The following is a 24,191-nucleotide window of genomic DNA, read 5'->3' as shown; positions in this document are numbered from 1 at the left end:
ATGCCTAACAGAGCTTGAATTTATGCAGCTTCAAAGTTCAAACAACAATTTCAAATTTCTAACTTAAACTCTCAACCAGGTATTTCACGCTATATCATTAACCATACAAACAATACCGAGCAAAAGGCAGTTATGTATAAAAATAGGTATGGATTATAAGTAGTAAACAATTTACAGGAAACACAGATGCGCTATTTCCCCAGAACATAATTCAAGACAGTACTATCGTCAATATTGTGGGATAAAAGTTGTGGCAACAACAGTGTTGTTCTTCTATTAAACATAGACAACAGGCATTAGTTTTTAAAAAAAAAAGCAGAGGTGAACCATAGACAGCAGCTTAAACAATCTTATAGTAGGGTGGGAGAATAAGCTAAGCAAATAGCTGGAAGAAGTGGAAGAGTTTTTGATATTTAATATATATATGGATAAAAATAAATTTTATATATATATATATATATATATATATATTTTTGATATTTATATATATATTCTTAACTGGTTAACGGATTATCCGTTAAGAAAATTGAATAATCCGCCCCCAAACCGATAAGCCGTTAATAAAAAAATTTCAATCTGTTTCCCGTCCGTTAAACCGTTAATCCGATACCAATAAGCCATTAAGCTTCGATTTCGGTTCGGTTTTCGATTTCGATTTGATTTTGAACACCCCTACGTGTACTACGGCATTTTCATTTTAACGAGTACTAGTCCACTAAAAATAGTACTACTATTAATGATGTAATCAATATTCACTCTGTTACGTGTGTTGTTATTATTGTATTTGTCATTTGAATTTGGCACCGCAGATTTTGTATGTATTAAGCCCTCATGATATATCTCTTGGGCTACACAAAATGAAGAAAAAAGTGTGTGCTTTATAAGTTCTTGCCAAACAATATTTCCGAATTCATCATAATTGCTTCCTTTACCGAATTATTGTTCATTGTTTCTGTGTTGTTGTAATTCTCCACTATAAAATAGCATTTGCAGTGTGCATAGTTTCTTCAAGTCCCTTTTGTAAATCCACAAGAGCATTCAGCACTTGAAACTCAAAAAGGGCTTCACTTAGATAACCATGGCGCAATTAAGTGCTCATGACTTGTCTTTCATGTTTGGCCTTCTTGGTACGTTAAAATGCACCCTTCTCTTTTTTCTTACGCAAAAGGAAAATATATTACTCTCCCCGTTTCAATTTAAGTGTTTTATTTTCCTTTTTAGCATGTCTCTTTTTAAAATTGGTAACTCTTTACTCTAATATTCCACATGGCAAATTCAAGTCCACAAGATTCAAAAAGAATTTTGGTACATGCATTACACACAATTTTACTTTAAAACCACAATATTTAAAAAAATTCCTTTTTTTCTACTTAAAATCCATGCCTAGTCAAACATTTAAATTGAAACGGATGGGGCATGTTAGTTAAACATAGTTGTAGGGAATTGTCTTCTATCACTATTCAAAATACAAAACGTACATATTCAAATGCATTTAGTGTCGTTCTTCATTTAGCAAGACAATCCGACACTCAATTTCTCTTCCTATAGACCTGGCTTACATGAGGGTTTCCCATGCTAGTTAGAAGGCACCTGCAATCAGAGTAAAATGCACCTTTATCATTCATCAACTTTATATCTTCATTTTGGTCTCTCAATCTCTAACTTCAGTTCCCTATCTGTTCCATTGTTATGTAGGTAATATCGTGTCATTCATAGTGTTCTTAGCACCGATGTAAGAGAGTTTTCATATCTATTTCAGAACTTTTCAGATAATAATAACATATATGATGGACAAGTAAAATTAAGTTGCATTTCTCCATTTCGTTCTCTTTTTATTTTCCAGGCCAACATTTTAAAAAATATATGTTGGACTAGGCCCATTTTTATAGTGGCTGATTACTTTGGGCCAGTTATAAGACCCGGCCCAATCTTGTATTTAACTAGGCTTTATTGTTCTGTACAGACTTTTAATTCATTTTTTCTCTTACAACAGATAATAAAAGAAATATCCAGAAGCTTCTTCTCTCTCTCTCTCTCTCTCTCTCTCTCTCTCTCTCTCTCTCTCTCTCATGGAGACACTCGACTTCCATTCTTTTGTGCTCTCAATCTGAGAGATGTTTCAAATCTAACATGGTATCAGAGCGTAGATCCTTCTATAACACGTTCTTCGCTTCCGATAGATCCTGTTTTCGTCAATTTTAGAGATGCATTTTGTTCGAGATGATGTTCGACTCATCTAGGGTTTTCTACTATTTTTTTGTTTGATTTCTTAGTCAGATTCTCATATATTCAACATTTGTGATCTCAAATTGTTCGGTTGGTGATGAGATTTGAGAATTTTGTGGTTTTCATCCCGAGCTAGGGTTTCGAAGTCGTCTACTGTCTAGCCGAAGATTCTTCTTTCTCGTTGGTGTTTGAAGGTTGTTTCCTCTTTTCCGGTCGTGAAAAGAGCTGGGTAACCTCGTATCATTTTATTCTTCATTGTTGTGAATCGCATGCCTATTTGATCCGTAGATGTGTATGTACTGTGTTGGCTAATAGACAATCTGCTTAAAAATGACAAACGATAATGTCACCAGTGCTGATGCGACTTCTTCCACTCCCTCACGCCTAATTTTCCATGAAGATGGCTATACCCATCCTTGTCACCATCTATATGTTCATCCATCAGACGTGCTAGGAACTTCCTTAGTTTCCAGTCCTTTTGATGGAAGTTGCTATGGGAGTTGGAAGCGTAATGTCCTAGTTGCTCTATCTATTCGTAACAAGCTAGACTTCATTAATGGTACTTCTCAGAGACCTCCTGAAGGCTCTCCTCTAGCCAGACAGTGGCAACGCTGCAATAACCTTGTGGTCTCTTGGCTGACTAATTCTATATCCAAAGAAATATCTAGGATTGTTGAATACTCTGAGTTTGCTAAGGATATTTGGACTGAGTTAAAAGAGAGGTATGGGAAAGCTGATGGTGCTATGATCTTTGAGCTAAAGAAGGAACTGGCTCATATTTCCCAAGGGTCCATGGACATAGCATCATACTTCAACAAAATTAAACAACTATGGGATGAGATTGCATCTTTGTCTACTGGGAGAGTTCGAATGTGTACTTGTGGGGGTAAGGCTGCTGAAGATGAAGAACAAAAGGTCTACCAGTTCCTTATGGGATTGAATGACACTTATGTGCAAATAAGAAACAACATCATCATGATGAAGCCCTTACCTTCCATTGGTAATATATATGGGATTTTGCTATCTGATGAAAAGTAGAAACAAGTCTCTGCTGGAACTCAATTTGCTTCCAACTCTGCTTCTTTCAGTGATGGTGTATCCAGGCCTCCTCCATCTCCCAAAATAAATTTTGAACCTCAAAGGTCTAGTGCCACGTTTAAGAGATCTTTTGAGCCTCACAGGTCTGCTATTGTCTGTAAGTATTGTAAGAAATCTGAACATAGCATTGATAAATGCTACAAGCTCCATGGCTTTCCTCCAAATTTCAAATCAAATAGATCTCCTCCTCCCAGAAGGTCTACTGCCCATGCTGAAGTGGATACTTCTGGTGTTTCTGCTATGTCAGCTGGTTCTGAAGGTGCCTCTGCTCCTGAACAGTCCTATACAGTTCCTAGTCTTACCAAGGACCAATATTCCCAGCTAATGTTACTCCTTCAGCAATCTCAACTGTCTCCATCAACATCATCTACTTCCTCAACCAACTATTTTTCTTCTGCCAATTTTGCTGGTGAGTTGTTACCTCCCAAGGGTGTATCTTATGGTGCATGTATGCTGACTAAGATAGATAGTATAATTTGGGTGATAGACTCTGGGGCATCTGACCCCATGACCTCCCTTAAACATTTACTTTTTAATGTTCAAACACTTCTTGTACCCTACCTTGTTTCTCTCCCTAATGTGTATAAGGTTAAGGTCACTAATATTGGATCATTAGCCTTGTTCCCTGACTTGGTTCTTCATAATGTGCTCTATATTTCTAGTTTTCAACATAATCTCATCTCTGTGTACAAATTACTTTTCCATGATGTTGATATTGTACAATTTACCAAGGCTGCTTGTACCCTACAGGGCCCTTCAGTGTGGAAGCCAGTGGTTCTTGGTAGATTGGACAATGGACTCTACAAACTGTTTTAGAATGCCAAGCCTACAACATCATCTACTTTACCTCTTTCTAATTCCCTTAATTCTTGTTTGCTTAATTTAGTTTCTGCTCATATTTCTGTACCTGATGATACTGCCATTGTAAATACCAATACTGTTTTGAATAATGTGAATAAAGATGATGTTTTTTGGCATTACAGACTTGGCCACATCCCTTTCTCTAAAATGAAGTGCATTTCTAGTCTTAATTACAAATTGTCTTCCAAACAGTCATTCAATTATCCAGTTTGTCCTTTAGCTAGGCAAACAAGGTTATCCTTCCCTGATAGTTCTATTCACTCCACTTAGCCCTTTCAGCTAATACACATAGATACTTGGGGACCCTATCCTACTCCGACCTATGATGGTTCTAGGTATTTTTTAACCATTGTAGATGACTACTCTAGAGCTACTTGGACACATTTAATGGGGCCAAGAGTAATGCCTTTGAATTGCTCAAAGCTTTCATTGCTATGGTTGAAACCCAATTCAACTCTAAAGTTCAAACTGTTAGGAGTGATAATGCTTTGGAGCTGGGATCTAGTTCTTTTGGTTGCCTTTTCTTTTCAGAAAAAAGGATTGTACACCAAACCTCCTGTTCTCACACCCCTCAACAGAATGGTATTGTGGAAAGGAAACACAGACATTTACTAGAGACTGCTAGGGCACTTTTATTTCAATCTCACTTACCACTTAAATTTTGGGGTAACTGCCTCTTAACTGCCACCTATTTGATTAATAGATTTCCTTCTCCTCTTCTTAATCACAAAAGTCCCTATGAATTGCTTCATTCTTCCACTCCTACTTACCACCACTTTAGAGCTTTTGGATGCCTTTGTTACTCAACTGTCACCACCCCTCACAAAGATAAATTTCATCCCAGGTCTATTCCTTGTGTTTTCATTGGCTACCCTTTTGCCAAAAAGGGCTACAAGCTCCTTAATCTTCAGAATAACACCTGTTTTATATCAAGAGATGTCATTTTATATGAACACATTTTTCCTTTCTTCCAATTCTCTCATGTTGTACCTCAGGTCTTCCCCTTTCCCTTTTCTGCTTGTTTTGATGAGGTTTCTTTTCCTCTATCTTCCTCTCTTTCCGACCCTTCACCTTATCCTTCTACTGCTCCTCTATCCTTCTCTATTCCTACCTCCATCTCTTCTCCTTCTCATGCTTCTATCCCTCTTGTACCTCCTCCTGTTTTGAGAAGATCTTCCAGGCCACACAATCCACCCAGCTATCTCAAAAGTTATGCCTGCACCTCCACTTCTTCTCCTCCTCCCTCCAGGTATGTCTCCAATGCTCCTTCTCTTAGTCAGCCTCATATTCCTGAGTCTTACTCTTACTCTCAGGCTATTGCTATTCCTGGCAGGCAGCCATGAGATGTGAATTTGAGGCCTTGGATGCCAACAAAACTTGGGACATTGTTGAATTGCCTCATGGCAAGAAACCTATTGGATATAAATGGGTATACAAGGTTAAATATAGGGCTGATGGAAGTATTGAAAGATACAAAGCTAGGTTGGTAGTTAGGGGGGACACTCAAGTTGAGGGTATTGACTTTAATAAAACCTTTTCTCCTGTGGTCAAGATGTCTACTGTCAAAACTCTAATTGTTGTAGCTGTTAAGCAACACTGGCCCCTCTTTCAACTAGATGTGAATAATGCCTTCTTACATGGGGACCTTGATGAAGAGGTTTTCATGAAGCTGCCACATGGTCTCACTGTTCCTCATTCTTCCTCTTCTTCTGCTCCTTTGGTCTGCAAACTCCAGAAATCTCTTTATGGTTTAAGACAGGCTTCCAGACAATGGTATGCTAAATTGTCTCAAGCCTTATGGTCTAAGGGCTTTTCTCATTCCTTAAATGATTACTCTGTTTTTACCAAGGGTTCTGGAGATTCTTTAGTCATCTTGATGTGTATGTAGATGACATCATCTTGACTGGGTGTGATCTAGCTGAATTGGCTGATTTGAAGTCCTTTCTAAATGACCAATTCAAGATTACGGACTTGGGCTCTCTTAACTACTTCCTTGGCATTGAGGTTTTATACACTGGTTCTGGGGTTGTTCTTCATCAGAAAAAGTTCATTCATGATTTGCTTGTTGATTTTCATTCCTCTGATTGCTCTTCTGTCACTTGCCCTCTTGAGTTGAATGTGAAGTTGAAAGATAAGGTTGAAACTCCCTTGCCCAAACCTAAAGAGTACAGGAGTCTAGTGGGTAAGCTGAACTTTCTGACACACACTAGGCCTGACTTAGTTTTGCTGTCCAGCATCTGAGTCAGTTTATGCAGTCTCCTTGTGCTCCACATATGCAGACTGCCCTGCACCTGCTGAGATACCTCAAGGGCACATCTGACTTTGGAATCTTTCTCAATAACTCTCATGACTTGTCCTTGCAGATTTATTGTGACAGTGATTGGGCTTCTTGCCCAGACAGTCGCAGGTTAGTCACTGGTTTTTGTATCTTTCTTGGGGGCAGCTTGTGGGCTGGAAATCAAAGAAGCAACCTGTTGTCTCCCTCTCCTCCGCTGAAGCTGAGTATCGATCCATGAGTAAGGCTGTAGCAGAGTTGTCTTGGCTCACCAGATTGTTGTCTGATTTTGGAGTTTCTCTTTCTTTACCCGTTCCTTTGTTTTGTGATAATCAGGCAGCCCTCCACATTGCAAGAAACCCAGTTTTCCATGAACACACTAAACACATTGAGTTGGACTGTCATTTTGTTCGTGGTAAGCTTGGGGATGGCCTGATCAGTCTTCTTCACACTTCCAGCGCTTCTCAAGTGGCTGATGTTCTTACCAAAGTGTTACCTGGGCCTGCTCATCATCTTCATATTCGCAAGCTGGGGGTTGTGTCACCCTCCAGCTTGAAGGCGGCTGTTGAACTAGGCCCATTTTGATAGTGGCTGATTACTTTGGGCCAGTAATAGGACCCGGCCTAATCTTATATTTAACTAGGCTTTATTGTTCTGTACAGACTTTTAATTCATTTTTTCTCTTACAATAGATAATAAAAGAAATATCGAGAAGCTTCTTCTCTCTCTCATGGAAACACTCGACTTCCATTCTTTTGTGCTCTCAATCTGAGAGATGTATCAAATGTAACAATATACAAAAGGAAATCATCAGAAGGATTTCAAGCAATACCATATTTGGTAGCACTATTCAGTGCAGGACTATTGCTATATTATGCTTACCTAAAAAAGAATGCCTACCTTATCATCAGCATTAACGCCTTTGGATGTGTCATTGAATTAGCTTATATCGGTTTTTTCTCTTTTACGCACCCAGAAAGTCTCAGGTGAACTCCAGCAACCTCCCCTTTGCTCTTTCTCATTAAGAAAGAAATAGATTAATAAAAGCATATATACGTGAATATGGTTTAAGTTATAGGATTAGTTTATATATAATGACATTATGAAGATTTTTATTCTATTATTGTAGTTTAATATTGTAGTAGGTTAGATATCAATTTTACCAAGTTACCAATAAATGTTTATTATAGACATTTGCTAATAATTATTTTCTCAGTTTCAACTTAAGTGTCTTACTTTCTTTTTCTGTTGCAAAAAGAATATCCCTTTCTATCTTTTGTACTAACTCCTTGAGTCTAACATTCTATATGACATGTTTAAGTCCACAAGATTCAAAACGCATTTTAGTACATTTTACACATTTTTAGTTTAATACCACAAGATTCAAAAGTTTTCATTATTTTCTTAAACTACATACCGGGCCTCATAAGCCGTCTGATTGTGTAAATATTTTATTGTTAGTGCATAAAACTTAACATTTGATATGATGTGGACATAAGTTGAGCTTAAATGGAGAAATGAGGATTCATGATATAACCGACCCCAACTTGTTAGGGTCTGAGACATAGTAGTTGTTGTAGTGCATAAAACTTAGGAAGTATATACACTAACAATGCAAAGATTCTTTTACACTATTAGTGTCGTTTAACATGCTATATCAAGTTAGTTACATTTTTAACAGGTTACTAATTAATTATTTTAAGAGATAATTCTTTGTATTTACCTTATAAATGATCAAATCATATAAACTATTTTTCTTACACTGCCAGGACATAAAATAACTCATATGTATAATATAGTAGGAGTATGTATTTCCTACCGCTGTTTTGCTTCCTTTTGGCTTTGATTTTATTAACTCTCTAGTACTTGGGCTATTTGCAGATCTTCACGGGATGGCTGACGGTCTTGGAAGTGGGAGCCCTAGGAATGGTGATGCTATTTTCTTATGCATTTGCACAAGGCTCAGAAAGAGTGACGATTGTGGGATGGATTTGTGCTGCTATCAACGTTGCTGTCTTTGCTGCTCCTTTATGCATCATGGTCTCAACACATTCTTGTCTGTTTCTATTTCTTTCTTTTATCCCTTAATATATGCTTAGAGTACTAGCAAACTCTTATGTATATGGATTGCAGAGGCAAGTCATAAGAACGAAGAGCGTAGAGTTCATGCCCTTCACTTTATCCTTGTTCCTCACTCTCTGCGCCATTATGTGGTTTTTCTATGGCTTCTTCAGAAGGGACATTTACATTGCTGTAAGTGATCAATAACATCATACTCTTCTTCTCTTCATTTATCCATATTACTCCTTCTATCACTTTATGTGATACTTTTCACTCTTTCATATTCAAATTCTGTAAACTTTGACCATAATTTTAATTTTTTTCCCATCATATTGACACGAGAAGATTTACAATTTATAGTACTTTTTATAATATTTTTCAATATCTAAATTTTAGTTTTAAAATATTGAGTTGATTTAATCCGATTTAACTTCACAGATTAGGAAAATTAACTTTCGAAAAATGAAAAATGCCACATATATAAATTGGGATGGAGAGAATAGCTTGTGCCCATCTATCTATTGTTCTAGAAATAATACTCTGTATGTTTCAATCTATATGGCAACATCACTATTTGAGAAGGCAAATAGGTTCTTCTTTGATTATGTTTTTCTTAAATAATTTTAAATATTTTGAATTATTAACTATTATGGCCGAGAACACACTACTGGAATTTTGACCTATGGCAACGGCTGCAAAACCGTTGCTGTAGATAGGAAAACCGTTGCTCTTGATCTATTGGAACGGTTTAGGGCCCGTTTCATCAGGTCGCGTGCCAATAGATCTATTGCAACGGTTTATGCAACGGTTTCAAAACCGTTACGATAGACTATTATGGCAACGGGCTTACAGTCGTTACGATAACTCTGCCTAGTGCAACGGTTATTTAAGGCAAATGCAACAGTTCTTAACCGTCGCTATGTAAGTTATTGGGCCTTTTGTAACGGTTAAAAATACTATCGCAACGTTTTTATGAGACTATAGCAACGGTAAATAGGCTATTGCAACGGTTGTGAAGATCTATTGCAACGGCCTTTTAAGGCTATTGCATAATTATGCATTCCAACTTGGTGGAAAGAGGCATGAAATTTATGAGAAGAGGCTTTCTAATGAGTTAAATGTTCTTTCTTCTCTTATTCAAGTGTCTAATGAGTTTTCATGTGATAAATTGCTAGAATGTGAGTTTTGTTGTTTGATGGGAAGTCATTCCTATAGACATGTTGACTGTGAGCCTGTAAAAGTGTTTGCTACTATTAAAGAGGATATGCATGATTATTGTGACGTTAGTGATCAAATACTCTTTCATGAACCTATCTATGACTCTTTCTGTGACAGTTTGAGCAATTATGTAGAATCCATTGATGTTGTGAATATTATTGGGGAAATTTATAATCATGAGCTTGAATGTATTGAAATTTGTATTTTAGAATTTATGGGTTCTTCTGACCTTTCTGAGAATTTATGTGCTTCTTTGAATAACTTACATGTAGAAGAATCCATGGGATTTATAATTGATACTTGGCTATATCATAAGAGTATCTTATTTGATACATGTGGCAGAGATACTTGTGTTAAATGGATGCATGACCAATATTTTGTAATTTCTTTGGCATGCACATCTTTGGACTACCTTATTGACAAGATCGCATTGCAAATTTCACTACATAGTGCATCTAAGAAAAGTTTTTATTGGACAACTCTAAGTAGGCATAAATTTTATTGGGATGATGATGTCCATATGCTTTATAAAGGATTATTTACACCTATTAGGCTTAATTGGGTTAAGTGGACACATGGTCACTATCTTGTTTTATTCCTACCATTTTTTCAGATTAGTGGATGCCATTTACTAGTGCGTGGCTTCTTTTTTTGCAAGGTCGAAATTCGAGGATGAATGTTTTCAAGAAGAGGGGAATGATAGCATACTAGGAAGCTCAAATCTATTCAAGGACAAGAATAAAGCTTTGGAATCTCAAAGAGGGCCTTTAACAAGATGTCAAGCTAAAGAGCTGCAAAACAAGGTCATTAGATTTCAAGTGCAAATAAAGAAATTGTTAATTGAGATGGAGAGCTCAAGGATAAAAGGATATGAGTTGTCTAGGTATTGTAATTATTTTATGGTCCAAATTCATGTCCAAGAAAAGGTGGATTAGATCCCAAGAGACATCCTCTGAAGAAGGTCCAAATCAGGCCACTATTAGACCTATTTGGCACCTAAAAATGTGTCCAAACTTTCAGCCAATAAGTCCTACATGAAGTCACGTTTTTATAACATAAAAATGACTTACTTTCTCCCCAAGAAAGGTTCAATAGGCGTGATATAAGTTGGTGCCAAGTTGCTTGCAAGTTGCCTTCAAGATTTCCAAGATCCTATTCATGATTGGTTTGGGACTTTCAAGATTCTATCCAAGATTGGTTTTAACTTATTTCCATATATTTTGGTACTAGATTTATTGCTTTCCTAGGTAGTTAAGGTTATGTTTTCCTTTTCCTAAGATTGTTGGAGTTACTTTCCAAGATTGACTTGGTTTTTGTTTCCTAGTGTTTTTCCTTTACCTAAGGTATTTGGACTTGTTGTCTAAAGTAGTTTAGGACTTTATTTCCTTGTTTTTAGGTAGGAATTTTGTGACCCCCTCTCTATATAAAGGGGTGTATTCTTTGTTTTTAGATTTTAGATTATTATAGACAATATCAATAAAAATTGTGAGATTTTTCTTGCACTCTTGTGTGTGGCTACTCTTGGATTTATTCTTCAACATTCAAGACTCAACTTAAGGTGGTAAGATTAAACTCTTTCAAAATCTTAGATCACTTCTAGGTATTCAAGAAAGGTGATAAGTGTAGGCTTATTGTTGTTCTTGTTATTCTAAAGGGTCGGGTTTCACAATCTATCTCTTGTTTTTAATTCTCTACCAAAGGCGATTAGTTCTTTGTTAGCTAATTATTGTTCTTAGGATTCAACTTCAATAATAGACTTCTTGAATTCAAGAAACTCTTTCTTGAATTTAATTTATCTTTAATTTTTTGTTGTTTTTTTATTTCTTTATTTTCTTTTAGCTTCCGCGCGTTTCTTGATTTTCTTTAGTAATTCTTGGACCCCTATCGTGTTGTTATCACTTTGTCTTTCTATTCTCTCGTAGATGGTGAGGACACAAGCTTCAGTTACTAACGATGCTGCCCCCGGTGCTGGTGTTGCTAGAGGCCCAGGCATAGGCGAAGCACATGCTGCAGTTAGGGGCTGTGCAAGGGCCGCGACCGAGAAGCCACCAGTAGCCTTCGATTGAGGAGCAGGCACCTGAGCCGCCTGTTGCTACCCTTGGACTTCAGGAGACCTTGGCACATTTCTTGAGCATGTTCGGTAAATTTGCTCAGGCGAGATTGATCCCAGTTGCAACAGCCACTTCTCAGGTTGGGGGAGGAGCTCAGACTCCCGCTGCCCGTGCGGGGCCGACCTTACTACTTTCAGCTGATGGGATCGGTATATAGATGGTGGCAGGCTTATGGAGAGAGTATTCCTTCTGGCGCAGTGCCACTTACTTGGGCTCAGTTCACTGATCTGTTTTTGAGGGAATTCATTCCATAAACCCTCAGAGATGTGTTGTGCAACAAGTTAGTGCAGTTGCGCAAGGAGACTATAACTATGTTTGAGTATGCTATGAGGTTTAGTGGGTTATCTCGTCATGCGCCTGCTTTGGTTTCCACTGTTAGGGAGAGAGTCCACAGGATTTATTGAGGGACTCGATTATGGTCTTAGATTCGAGATGGCATGGGAGTTGGAGAATGATACTCCATTTCATCATGTTGTAGAGTTTGTTAGGAGGTTGGAGCATATCCGTGGCCAGGAGGGGGAGGATAGGGAGGCCAAGAGGCCTCGATATTTTTGAGGATTTAGTGGTTCCCACTCTATAGATTTAGCTCGTCATGTTAGAGGTTACATCAGCCAACCAGTTGAGTCTGCACTTTAGGTTACTCGCAGTGCTCCAGCTATTTAGGGACCTAAGAGCACTCATTTTGGATAGCTATATTCCAGTTCACCTCTTGCACGGGGTGCCTACACAAGTTATTCTAGTCGTTCGTATCAGACTTAGTACCAACAGCCTCGCCAGTCATGCTCATAAAGGGGAGTATGGTAATACTAGGAACATGGTGAGAGATTGTCCTAGACTTCGGAGGGGTGGACCTCCACAAGGTACTCAAGCTATGGTTTCTGCTCTAGTTGCTTCTCGACATGCACAACTAGCTAGGGGTGGAGGATAGGCGGGTAGAAGACGTCCTAGAGGGGGAGGCCAGGCCTATTGTTATGTTTTCCCTGGTAGGAGTGAGGCTATTGCATCAAAATGACGTCATCACAGGTATTGTTCCGGTCTGTCATAGGGATGCATCATTTTTATTTTATCCGAGTTCCATTTATTCGTATGTGTTCATCATATTTTGCTTCATATCTAGATATGTCTCATGATTCTTTGAGTATCCATGTTTATGTGTCTATGCCTATTGGGGATTCTAACATGGTAGACCGGGTCTATCTTTCGTGTTTGGTCACTATCGGGGGTTATGAGACTAGGGTTGACCTGCTGTTACTCAATATGGTTGATTTTGATGTGATTTTTTTCATGGATTGGTTGCAACCATATAACGATATTCTTGATTGTAACGCTAACTCCGTGATGTTGGCTATGTCAGGGTTGCCGAGGTTAGCATCGAGAGGTTTATTGGGTCATGTTCCTAGTAGGGTGGTGTCTTTCCTAAAGGCACAATAGATGGTTGAGAAGGGGTGTTTGGCATACTTAGCCTTTGTAAGGGATGTTAGTGCCGATACTCCTATCGTTGAGTCAGTTCCGGCAGTGAGAGAGTTTTCTGATGTGTTTTTAGCAGACCTACGAGGTATGCCACCCGATATGGATATTGATTTTTGTATTGACATGGCGCTCCAGTGTAGTTGAAGGAATTAAAGGAACAGCTTCAGGAGTTCCTTCATAAGGGTTTCAATAGACCGACTGTATCGCCTTGGGGTGCTCCAGTTCTATTTGTGAAGAAGAAATACGGCTCTATGAGGATGTGCATTGACTATAGACAGTTAAACAAGGTTACCATCAAGAACAATTACCCACTACCACTATTGATGATTTGTTCGATCATCTTCATGGTGCTAGGGTATCCTCGAAGATTGACTTGAGATCGGGGTACCATCAGTAGAAGATCCGGCCTTCAGATATTTGAAAGACAGCTTTCAAGACCCGATATGACCACTATGAGTGTTTTTTATGTCTTTTGAGCTGACCAATTCCCCAGCAACTTTTATGGACTTGATGAACAACGTGTTCCAGCCATATCTTGATTCCTTCGTCATCATGTTCGTTGATAAAATATTGGTGTATTCTCGCAGCCAGAAGGATCATGAGCAGCGCTTGAGGATCGTGCTCTAGACTTTGAGGGAGAAAAAGCTATATGCTAAATACTCCAAGTGAGAGTTTTTGGCTTGATTTAGTGGCATTCTTGGTACACGTGGTTTCCAGTGAGTGGATTAAGGAGGATCTGAAGAAGATAGAGGCAGTTCAGAGTTGGCCCAGGCTTTTTACTGCTACTGAGATTTGGAGTTTCTAGGCGTGGTTGGGTATTGTCGTTGTATCATGGAGGGTGTTTTATCCATCGCAGCTCTTTTGACTAGATTGACTCAGAAGGGTGCCCCATTCAGGTGGTCTAACGAGTGTGAGGAGATCTTTTAGAAGCTCAAGACTGCCTTGACCACAACTTCACTTCTGGTTCCGCCTTCAGCATCGGGTTCTTATACAGTTTATTGTGATGCTTCACAGATCGGCATTGGGTGTGTGTTGATGCAGGAGGGTAGAGTTATTGTTTACGCTTCACGTCAGTTGATGACCAATGAGAAGAATTACCCCGTACACGATTTAGAGTTGGCAGCCATTATTCACGCGCTCAAGATTTGGAGGCACTATCTCTACGGCATGTCTTGTGAGGTGTTCACAGATCACAAGGGTCTACAACACTTATTCAAGAAAAAGGATCTGAATGTGAGGCAACAGAGGTGGTTAGAGCTACTAAAGGACTATGATATCACCATTCTTTATCATCTCGGGAAGGCCAATGTGGTGGCCGATGCTTTGAGTAGGAAGGCTGAGAGCATGGGAATTCTTGCTTTTATTCTAGTTGGGGAGAGACCGTTAGCTTTGGATGTTCAGGCTTTGGCCAACAAGTTTGTGACGTTGGATGTTTCAGAGCCTAGCCGGGTTCTTTCTTGTGTGGTTTCATGGTCTTCTTTGTTTGAGTGCATCAAGGCATGTTAGTATGATGATCCCCACTTGCTTGTCCTTAAGGACGCGGTATAGTACGGTGATGCCAAGGAGGTGACTATTGGTAATGATGGGGTATTGAGGCTTAAGATCGTGATTTGTATGCCCAATGTTAATGTGTTACGGGAGCTAATTCTTGAGGAGGCTCATAGTTTGCGGTATTCCATTCATCCGGGCGTCACGAAGATGTACCATGATTTGAAACATCACTACTGGTGGAGAAGAATGAATAAAGATATTATGGAGTATGTGGATCGGTGTTTGAACTGTCAGTAGGTTAAGTACGAGCATCAAAGACCTAGTGGTTTGCTTCGGAAGCTTGATATTCCGTAGTGGAAGTGGGAGCGTATCATTATAGATTTCGTGGTTTTGCTTCCATGAACCACGAAGAGATTCGACGCTGTGTGGGTTATTGTGGATAGACTGACCAAGTCTGCACACATCATTCCAGCCATGACTACCTACTCTTCAGAGTAGCTGGCTCGGATTTATCTTTGTGAGATTGTCCGCCTTCATGGTGTGCTAGTGTCTATTATCTCGGATTGAGGAACACAATTTGCATCGCATATTTGGAGAGTCGTGCAGCCTGAGTTGGGCACACAGGCGAGCTGAGTACGACATTTCATCCATAGATGGATAGATGGCCCAAGCGCACTATTCAAATCTTGGAGGATATGTTATGTGCCTGTGTTATTGATTTCGTGGGCTCATGGGATCAGTTTCTACCACTAACAAAGATGGCCTACAACAACATTTATCATTCGAGCATCCAGATGGCTCCTTACAAGGCCTTATATATGAGGCGATGTCATTCTCCGATTTCGTTTAAGTCGGGGGAGGCTAGGTTGTTGGGAACTGATTTGGTTCGAGATTCCTTGGATAAGGAGAAGTTGATTCAAGATCGTCTTCGTACAGCACAGTTTAGGCAAAAACGTTATGCTGAGCGGAGGGGCCGTGATGTGGCATTTATGGTGGGTGAGAGGGTTCTACATAGAGTTTCACCCATGAAGGGTGTGATGAGGTTCGGGAAGAAGGGCAAGTTGTGCCCTAGGTATATTGGTCCTTTTGAGATTCTTGAGAGAGTGGGTGAGGTGGCCTACAGACTTGCATTGCCACAGAGCTTATCAGGAGTTCACCCAGTGTTTCGTGTTTCCATGATCCAGAAGTATTATGGTGATTCATCATATGTGTTAGATTTCATCTCGGTGCAATTGGACCAGGATTTGACCTATGTTGAGGAGTCGATGGCTATCTTGGACAGTCAGGTTCGTAAGTTGAGGTCAAAGAATATTGCATCGGTGAAAGATCAATGGAGAGGTAAATCGGTCGAGGAGGTGACTTGGGAGATCGAGCATGATATGCGGAGCCATTATCCTCATCTTTTTGGCACTTCAAGTATGTCTCTATACTCGTTCGAGGACGCACATGTGTTTAAAAGGGGAAGAATGTAATGATCTGACCGATCATTTTGTGTATTTTTGCCCCATTTCCCCTTTAGAAGACTCTTATATGTATATTTGAGGTTTTATGACTTGCGGGGAAGGTTGGTTTTATTTCGGAAAGGTTTTGGTTTGAATTGGATCAATTGATTCTTAGTTTGGAAGCTTAAGTTAGAAATATTGACCCAAATTTGACTTTTGTGAAAATGACCCTGGAACGGTGTTTTGATGGTTCTAATAGGTTCGTATGGTGATTTTGGACTTATGCGTATGCCCGGAATTGAATTCATAGGTTCATAGGTTGAGTTGGCTCTTTTTACTGAAAGTTGGCAATTTAAAGGTAGAGAAATTTCCTAAGTCTGACCTTAAATTGCCTTTACAGCTATCGGGTTCGGATTTTGGTTTCGGGAGTTGGAATTGTACCGTTTTTTCATTTCGAACTTTTGTGTAATGTTTGGTATCATTCCGAGTTGGTTTGGTAGGAATCAGATGCTTGATTGTGATATTAGCGATTCTTGAGTTTCATTGTGATTTCCATGTGTTTTGGTGTCGGATTTATGGTTTCTGATGTTATTTTGGTGTTTTGAGTTCGCGAGTGAGTTTGTATGATACTTTTAGACTTGTGTGGATGTTTGGTGTGGAGCCCCGGGGGCTCGGGTGAATTTCGAACATTTTTCGGATTGGTATGGTTTTGAGTTCCAGGTTGCTGGTGTGCTAGTGCTGCGGTTAGCGCAATTCCGAGCACCAGTTCACAATTGCGAAGAGGGCAGGGTGTTGTCAGATGTCGCAAATGAGATGCCTTTATCACAATTGCGAAGGTGGGTCTGAGTCTGGGTTGGTCACTTTTGCGACCTGGGCAGACTTCGCAAATGCGATGTCTAAGTCGCATTTGCGACATTTCCTTGGCTTGTCAGGCAGGGCAATTGTGATCCTTTGGTCACATTTTCTAGGGTTTCCAATTGCGGAATCCTGGGTCGCATTTGCGACTTTTGCAACTAAACAAAATAGTGGGATTTCGGACTTAGTCTCATTTTATCATATTTTGGACCGTTAGACTTGGTGGGAGGCGATTTTAGGAGGAAATTTTCATAAAAAGTTATTGGTTGAGTGATTTTGACTCAATTCTGATTACATAACATGAAACATCTAATCAGTTTGATTTTAAAAGGAATTGTTTGAAATTTTGACTATGTTTTGAGAAATAAAAATTTGAGATTTGAGAGTCTAATTGGACACGGATATGAAAACTAAATATATATATGGACTTGTGGGGTTATGGGTAGATGAGATAAACCCTTTGACTTGGGTCTTGACCGGACGGGCCCAGGGTTTTCTTTTGTTGACTTATGGGAGATTTTGTGTAAAGACCTTAACTTTATTGATCGAAATTGGTTTCTCCTGCATTGTTTGATATTATTAAGTCATTTTTTTTAGATTTGAGTCGAGCAGAGGTAAATGTTAAAGGAATTAAAAGCATATTTAGAGTATTGAATTGGCCTAATTAAGGTAAGTATCTTGCGTTACTTTGTATGGGGGAACTTCCCCTTAGGATTTGGTCTAATTGCATTATTTGTGCTATGTGAAACGACTTGTACATATGGTGACGAGTTTGTACACGGGCGTATGTGTGTAAATTAACCGGATTAGACTTTTAGGCTATTAATATGCCTTGATTTGGAGTTATTTGTTATGTAAGCACGTTTCATTGTTGATTTACCTCCCGTATCCTTGTGTTATTGTTGTAATTCTTACATACGCTGTTGTTGTGTCGTGGGCTATGTATTTTTGTGGCATTGGTATTGTTGTTTGGGCGATGTGTGGCATATGTGCTCATGTGGTACGGGTTGATTATTGTATTGTAAGAGACATGCGCATGCAGAGACTTATGGGTGGTGTGAATTGATGTGCATACGGCGAGACAAGGGAGTTTATGCGCGTGTTACAAGTGAGGGAAAATACTTCATTGTGATGCACATGCGGCGAGATAAGGGGGCTTATGCGCGTGAAGCTATATAGAGAAAATATTTAAAATGTGAAGCTCATGCGACGACATAAGGGTGATTTGTGATTTTGTTATTTGGTACATCGGATGATTTTTGTTGTAAATCTTGTGTTGGAATGGCTTGATGATTTGAACATGTCATTGTTTTCCTTAAATGATTTCACTTTGTGTTTTAATTGTTTTGGTTAATTTGCCATGTTATTACAAGCCTACTCTTTGTTTCCATTTATTGATTATGCTTTCCGTTGTTAGTTTTATATTGATATTATGTACAGGTTATATGTCTAGTAAGTGACTTGACTTGAACCTCGTCACTAGTCCACCGATGTTCGTCTTGATACTTACTGGGTACCGATTGTGGTATACTCATACTACGCTTCTACACATTTCGGTGCAGATTCAGGTACGTCGGATCATGTTGGTCGCTAGAGATTTGAGCTGAGTTGTGGAGACTTCAAGGTATACCTGCTATTCCGCTCGCAGGCCTCAGAGTCACCTTCTATAGTTTCTTTGCTACTGTTTATTATATTTCCAAACAATGTTATATTTTGTAATTTCTTGTGTATTCTCTGTAGAGCTTATGACTTAGTATTACTGGATTTTGGAATTTATGTGACTAATGTATTCCGATTATAGTTATGCTATGGCATTTTCCACATTCAATAATATTAAAGTTGTTATTTGATTATGTTGATCTTACCATATTGTCATGACCCAACTCCCACCGGAGCTGTGATGGCGCCAAACACTATTTGCAAGGCAAGCCAACAGATTCACAATAACAATAAACTAAATAAACAAAAAGTGGTAATCTGAGAAACAGAAATATCATGAAAATATATGAGAAGAACAGTGATAACACTACTACAACCATCTTATGAATCTGGTGTCAACGAGTACATGAGCACTACTGAATACCAAAATACAAGGCCAAATTCTCAATACGACTGTCTGAACAATAGAACAGTAATAACAGAAATAAATGAAAGAGGGCATCAAGGTATACGGATGATATAGAAGCTACCTCATAGTCTCCCAAAAGCTGGTACCAACACAACTCTAGCAATCTCCACGTCCAAAAGTACCGGGATCTACACACAAAGTGCAGAGTGTAGTATGAGTACAACCGATCCCATATACTCAATAAGTAACAAACCTGACCTTGGGCTGAATGCAGTGACGAGCTCAGAGAAAACAGTCAGTTACCAACATCAATAATCAGTAACATGTCAGGATATAAAGGAAGCAGTATAAGAAAATAACTCAATGATAGCATGTTTAGCTCGTTCACATTACAGGAATTTAGACATATTTTTCAAGTATAATAGTTACCAGCTAGCATGAATAAGCTACATCTTTATGCTTATATGTCAAATATGCATGTCAATTCAATATCATCACAATGAAATCATCAAGAATAACCACACTTAGCACGCTCACAGTGATTGTCACAAGGCTCCTCACTATCATACACAACTACACTCAGTACTGTACGGATACCTGGCATAAATTCTCCTCACCAAAGAACGTGTGTATGTGTATATATATATATATACATATATAATTGTGCCTACGCTCACTGTAAATTCAGACTCCGGAGGGGCGGATCCTGGCCCAAGAGCTAATCAATAGTCAATATGATATGTTGCGGCGTGCAATCCGATCCAAATATCACTCTGTTGCGGCGTGCAACCTTATCCAAATATCACTCAAAACACGGCTCTATGGCCCATATCAGTCATCAACCTCTCAAGTCTCAAAGGCTTACATTCTCGTAGAGCTCAGCGCAAACAGTATCACATAGGGAAAACAACATCAACATGGAATGTAACAACAAATAATATACAGAGACTGAGATATAACATGCAAATGAAGTATTATGACCGAGGATATGACTACGATTCAGTCAAATAACTCAAAATGGCAAGAATAGCCCAATATATCTCTATCAAATAAGCGCATAGCCTTGACACGATTTCTAACATGAATCATAGCTCAAACAGTCACACAAATAGAGAAAACATGGATATAATGAGGCATGATAGCTAACAAGTCCAGTAATAGTCTAAAGTCCACCCGAATAATGAATACTCCGGTGCACGCACACACGCCCATCACCAAGCACATGTGTCACCCCAACACATCCCAAATAACATAGTTTTAGGGATAATTACCCTCAAATTCAAGTTTAGATATGTTACTTATCTCAAAACGCGGGACTCAATACTCCATATATCCCTTCCCATGCGAATCGGCCTCCGAGTGACCGGAATCTAGCCAAAATAACTTAATATCATCAATAGATGCCATAGAAGACAATCCCAAATAATAAATCAAAGTCTTTATTCAATTGAGCAAAGTCAACCCAAAAATCTAACCCTTGGCCCGCACACCAGAACCCTACTAAACTCTCAAATTTCGAACGCTCATTATGATACGAGTCCAAATATAAGTGTTTCACCCAAATCTAACCACAAATCGACCCTCAAATCAATATTTTTTACTCTCCAAAACCATAACAAAAAATCTCCAAATTTCACCTTAAATGCACAAAAACTAGATTTAATAATCTATGGGTAATTAGTATCTATCATAAAAATTGAATAAACTTTACTTACCTTTTCAATTGCAGCAAAAAGTCTCACAAATATCGCCCATATCCGAGCTCCACAACTCCCAAAATGAGAAAATGACCAAACCCTTCGAATAATAAATCATGCCCAGTGGTTCCGCATCGGCAGTCACTTAGCCACTTCTGCGATACCGCATTTGTGGTCTCAAGCTCGCACAAGCTCGCATCTGCAAGTTCCACTAGAACCCCGACCTACCGCTTCTATAGCCAAACCAATCGCACCTACGCACCTGCTTCTGCGGTCCCTCTTCGCAGGTGCGGCTCCGCTTCTGCGATGAGCCTTTCGCATCTGCGAACCCCTTGCTCCTCTGGCCAACGTCACGTATGTGTCTTATTGTCTGCTTCTGCGGACTCACATCTACGATCAAACTTCCGCAGATGTGAAGACACTAGTCCCAGCAAACTTCAGCAAAATGCAACACAATCCAAAACAAGCCGAAACCAATCTGAAACACACCTAAGGCCCCCAGGAACCCGTCCAACCATACTAACCAATCCCAAAATATAACACAAACCTACTCAAAGCCTCAAATCACATAAAAACCATTAATCGCACCGATTCAAGCCTATGAAGCTGCTGAACTTCTAACTTCCGAAACTCATGTTGAATCACATCAAACCAACCCGGAATAACCTTAAATTTTGAATGCATGTCCCAAATGATAGAACAAACCTATTCTAACTCCCGGATCCAAAATTCGTACCCGATATCAACAAATTCAACTCCCGATCAAACCTATCAACCTTCAAACCTTCAACTTTTCAACTTTCGCTAAAAAGCGCCAAACCAACATACAGACCTCCAAATCCATATCCGAAAATACGTCTAAGTCCAAAATCACCATACGAAGCTATTGGAATCCTAAAAATACAATTCTAGAGTCGTCTATGCAAAAGTCAAACTCCGGTTAACTTTTACAACTTAAGCTTTCAACCTTGGGAGTAAGTGTCTTAATTCACTCCAAAATCTTCCCGAAACCAATCCAACCATACCGTCAAGTCACATAACCACAAATAAACATAGAAGAGGCAATAAATAGGGGAACAAGGCTACAATTATCCAAAACTATCGACAGGTTCATTACAATGATAGGCTTACCTAGTCCTAGAAACTAGGTGTCATCACGATCCTTAAGGTGAGATTTGAGGTCGTGAAAGTTTTGTAGCCCCATGAACAAGTAACCTTTTAAAGTTTAGAGTATCTCATATAGACACATTCGCTTCCTCTATAGCCCAATTTTCTATGAGGAGAGTGTTCACTTTGACAGCACATCCTAAAGTCTCAAAACGCTTTAGTTTAGGTTCCCTAATAGTCCACAACTCATGTGAATTAGGTGTAACTGATTTTGTTGGCACATGATCATGAACATAGGCATCAATCAATAGTGTATCTCTTCAATAGGAAAACAAGTTTTCTTGGGCCATCATCGATCTAACCATTTGAGGAGCTTCTATCTCCGTCTCCCTGCAACATCCTTTTCTTGTAGGGTCTTAGGAATGGTCAACTGATGAATAATTCCTTTTTTATCATAAAAACTTGTTTAATAGGGCCGAGACGTATTCATGGCCTCAGTTGATTCTCAATACATTTATTAATTCATCTAATTGATTATCAACTACGTTTACACATTTCTTAAAGCAACTTATTGCCATAGATTTATGTAACATCAAATAGAAGTAATTTCAATCAAATAATATGATGATATTAGAAGCTTCATACCTTTCACATTCATAGGACGACAGACGTCCGAATGAATCAATCTCAATAAAAATTCAGTCCTAGTATTATTATCAAATGATTTCTGATTAGCTTTTTCTGGATAGATTATGTTCACAAGTGAACTTATCCACATGTTCAAAATTAGCCAACAAACTTATTTTGAAAGTATTTGCATATCTTAGGCCCATATGACCAAGTCTAGCATGCCAAATTTCACGTTACCTCATGATTGTGTGACAAGGCAAATATGAAAAACCAACATATGGATCAAAGGAACTAATATCCAAATCCATTTAAAATCATTTTTTATAAAACCAGAACAAAAATGAGTTATGCCATTTAAAATCTTTTTTTATAAAACCAGAACAAAAATGAGTTATTCATATGCCTCAATGTCAAGAATTGTTTTTCCAGTTTTCTACTGGTTTTACGTTTAAAACCATTTTTTGAACTAGAAGTTGTAGTTATGTGCACATTTACACCTTCTTAGGCAGACTCATGCCGCTCTTCTCCTAACTCTAGATGTTGCCTCGCATCATCAAACACACTATTTCGCTTATTATGAGTCAGGTGCATACTTATATGCTCCTAACTTTGAGGTAGGAAACAGATAATCGCTTGGACTTAGTGCTCATTAGTCTACTTATGACATTAAGTCTGGTAATCGTATTGCTATCATACTTAGATTCAAGAGCATCTACCAGATATTTGGTAATCTTGTGAGTAGAATTCCTTGTGATATCTTCACTGCTCAGCAACGTCATGCGAGCTAGGAAGTTCTTATTTTTCAAGCGTCATAGGCTTTATCCACGACATTATTTATAATCCAATATATATATATTCTTCCAGCACATATCACAAATTAATGTTTTAAAGTTTTATGATTGTTATCGTTGAGCTTTTCACTTTTGATAAGCTCTGCAACAATATTTTTTAAAGCAGTAGATGGTCTTTATAGAACACAAAAGTTCTACACATTTGCAAAACACAGGGTTTCACAATTTAGACTAGAAGCACGCATGTTTAATATTTTGTACACACTTAAATGTAACTTTAGCAAATTGACAAGGCTAATAAACACAAACATAAATCCTAGATTCGAAATTTTACTATGTTCCCAATCATTGTCAAAGGATAGACGTTAAATATAAATTAACCAAATTAACTCAAGCCAAGTCACAAAATAAAAATATCTGTCAAATATTTTTATTTCTCAATTAAACAAGTCCTATATACAAACAAATATATATATATATATATATATATATATATATATATATATATATATATATATATATATATACTAATTATGAAATATCTATAAATATTTGATACTCATATATATTAGTAGAAAACTTTAATTGATAAATTGATTTTCTTATTTATCCAAGAACAAGTTAAGAAGAAAATCAATATTTATGCCTAATTTCACGTAAAAATAGAACATTTATTTTACATAGGCATCTAGGAAGAGTGATTCACATAGACACATTTTCGGGATCATACATTTATTTCCATATTTTTTATTCTTGAAAAATAACCCTTTAAATAATTAATACAGAATTA

General features: G+C 38.4%; 1 pseudogene; it reads left to right on the top strand.

Moving 5' to 3' along the window:
- Nucleotides 1-1,078: 1,078 nt before the first annotated feature.
- On the top strand, nt 1,079-11,805 carry LOC107797250 (bidirectional sugar transporter NEC1-like; annotated as a pseudogene).
- The last annotated feature ends 12,386 nt before the right edge of the window (nt 11,806-24,191 follow it).

This window comes from Nicotiana tabacum, chromosome 9, assembly GCF_000715075.1.
Source record: "Nicotiana tabacum cultivar K326 chromosome 9, ASM71507v2, whole genome shotgun sequence".
NCBI lineage: Eukaryota > Viridiplantae > Streptophyta > Magnoliopsida > Solanales > Solanaceae > Nicotiana > Nicotiana tabacum.
Note: the sequence above shows the minus strand (reverse complement) of the source record. Positions and strands in the feature narration are given on the sequence as shown.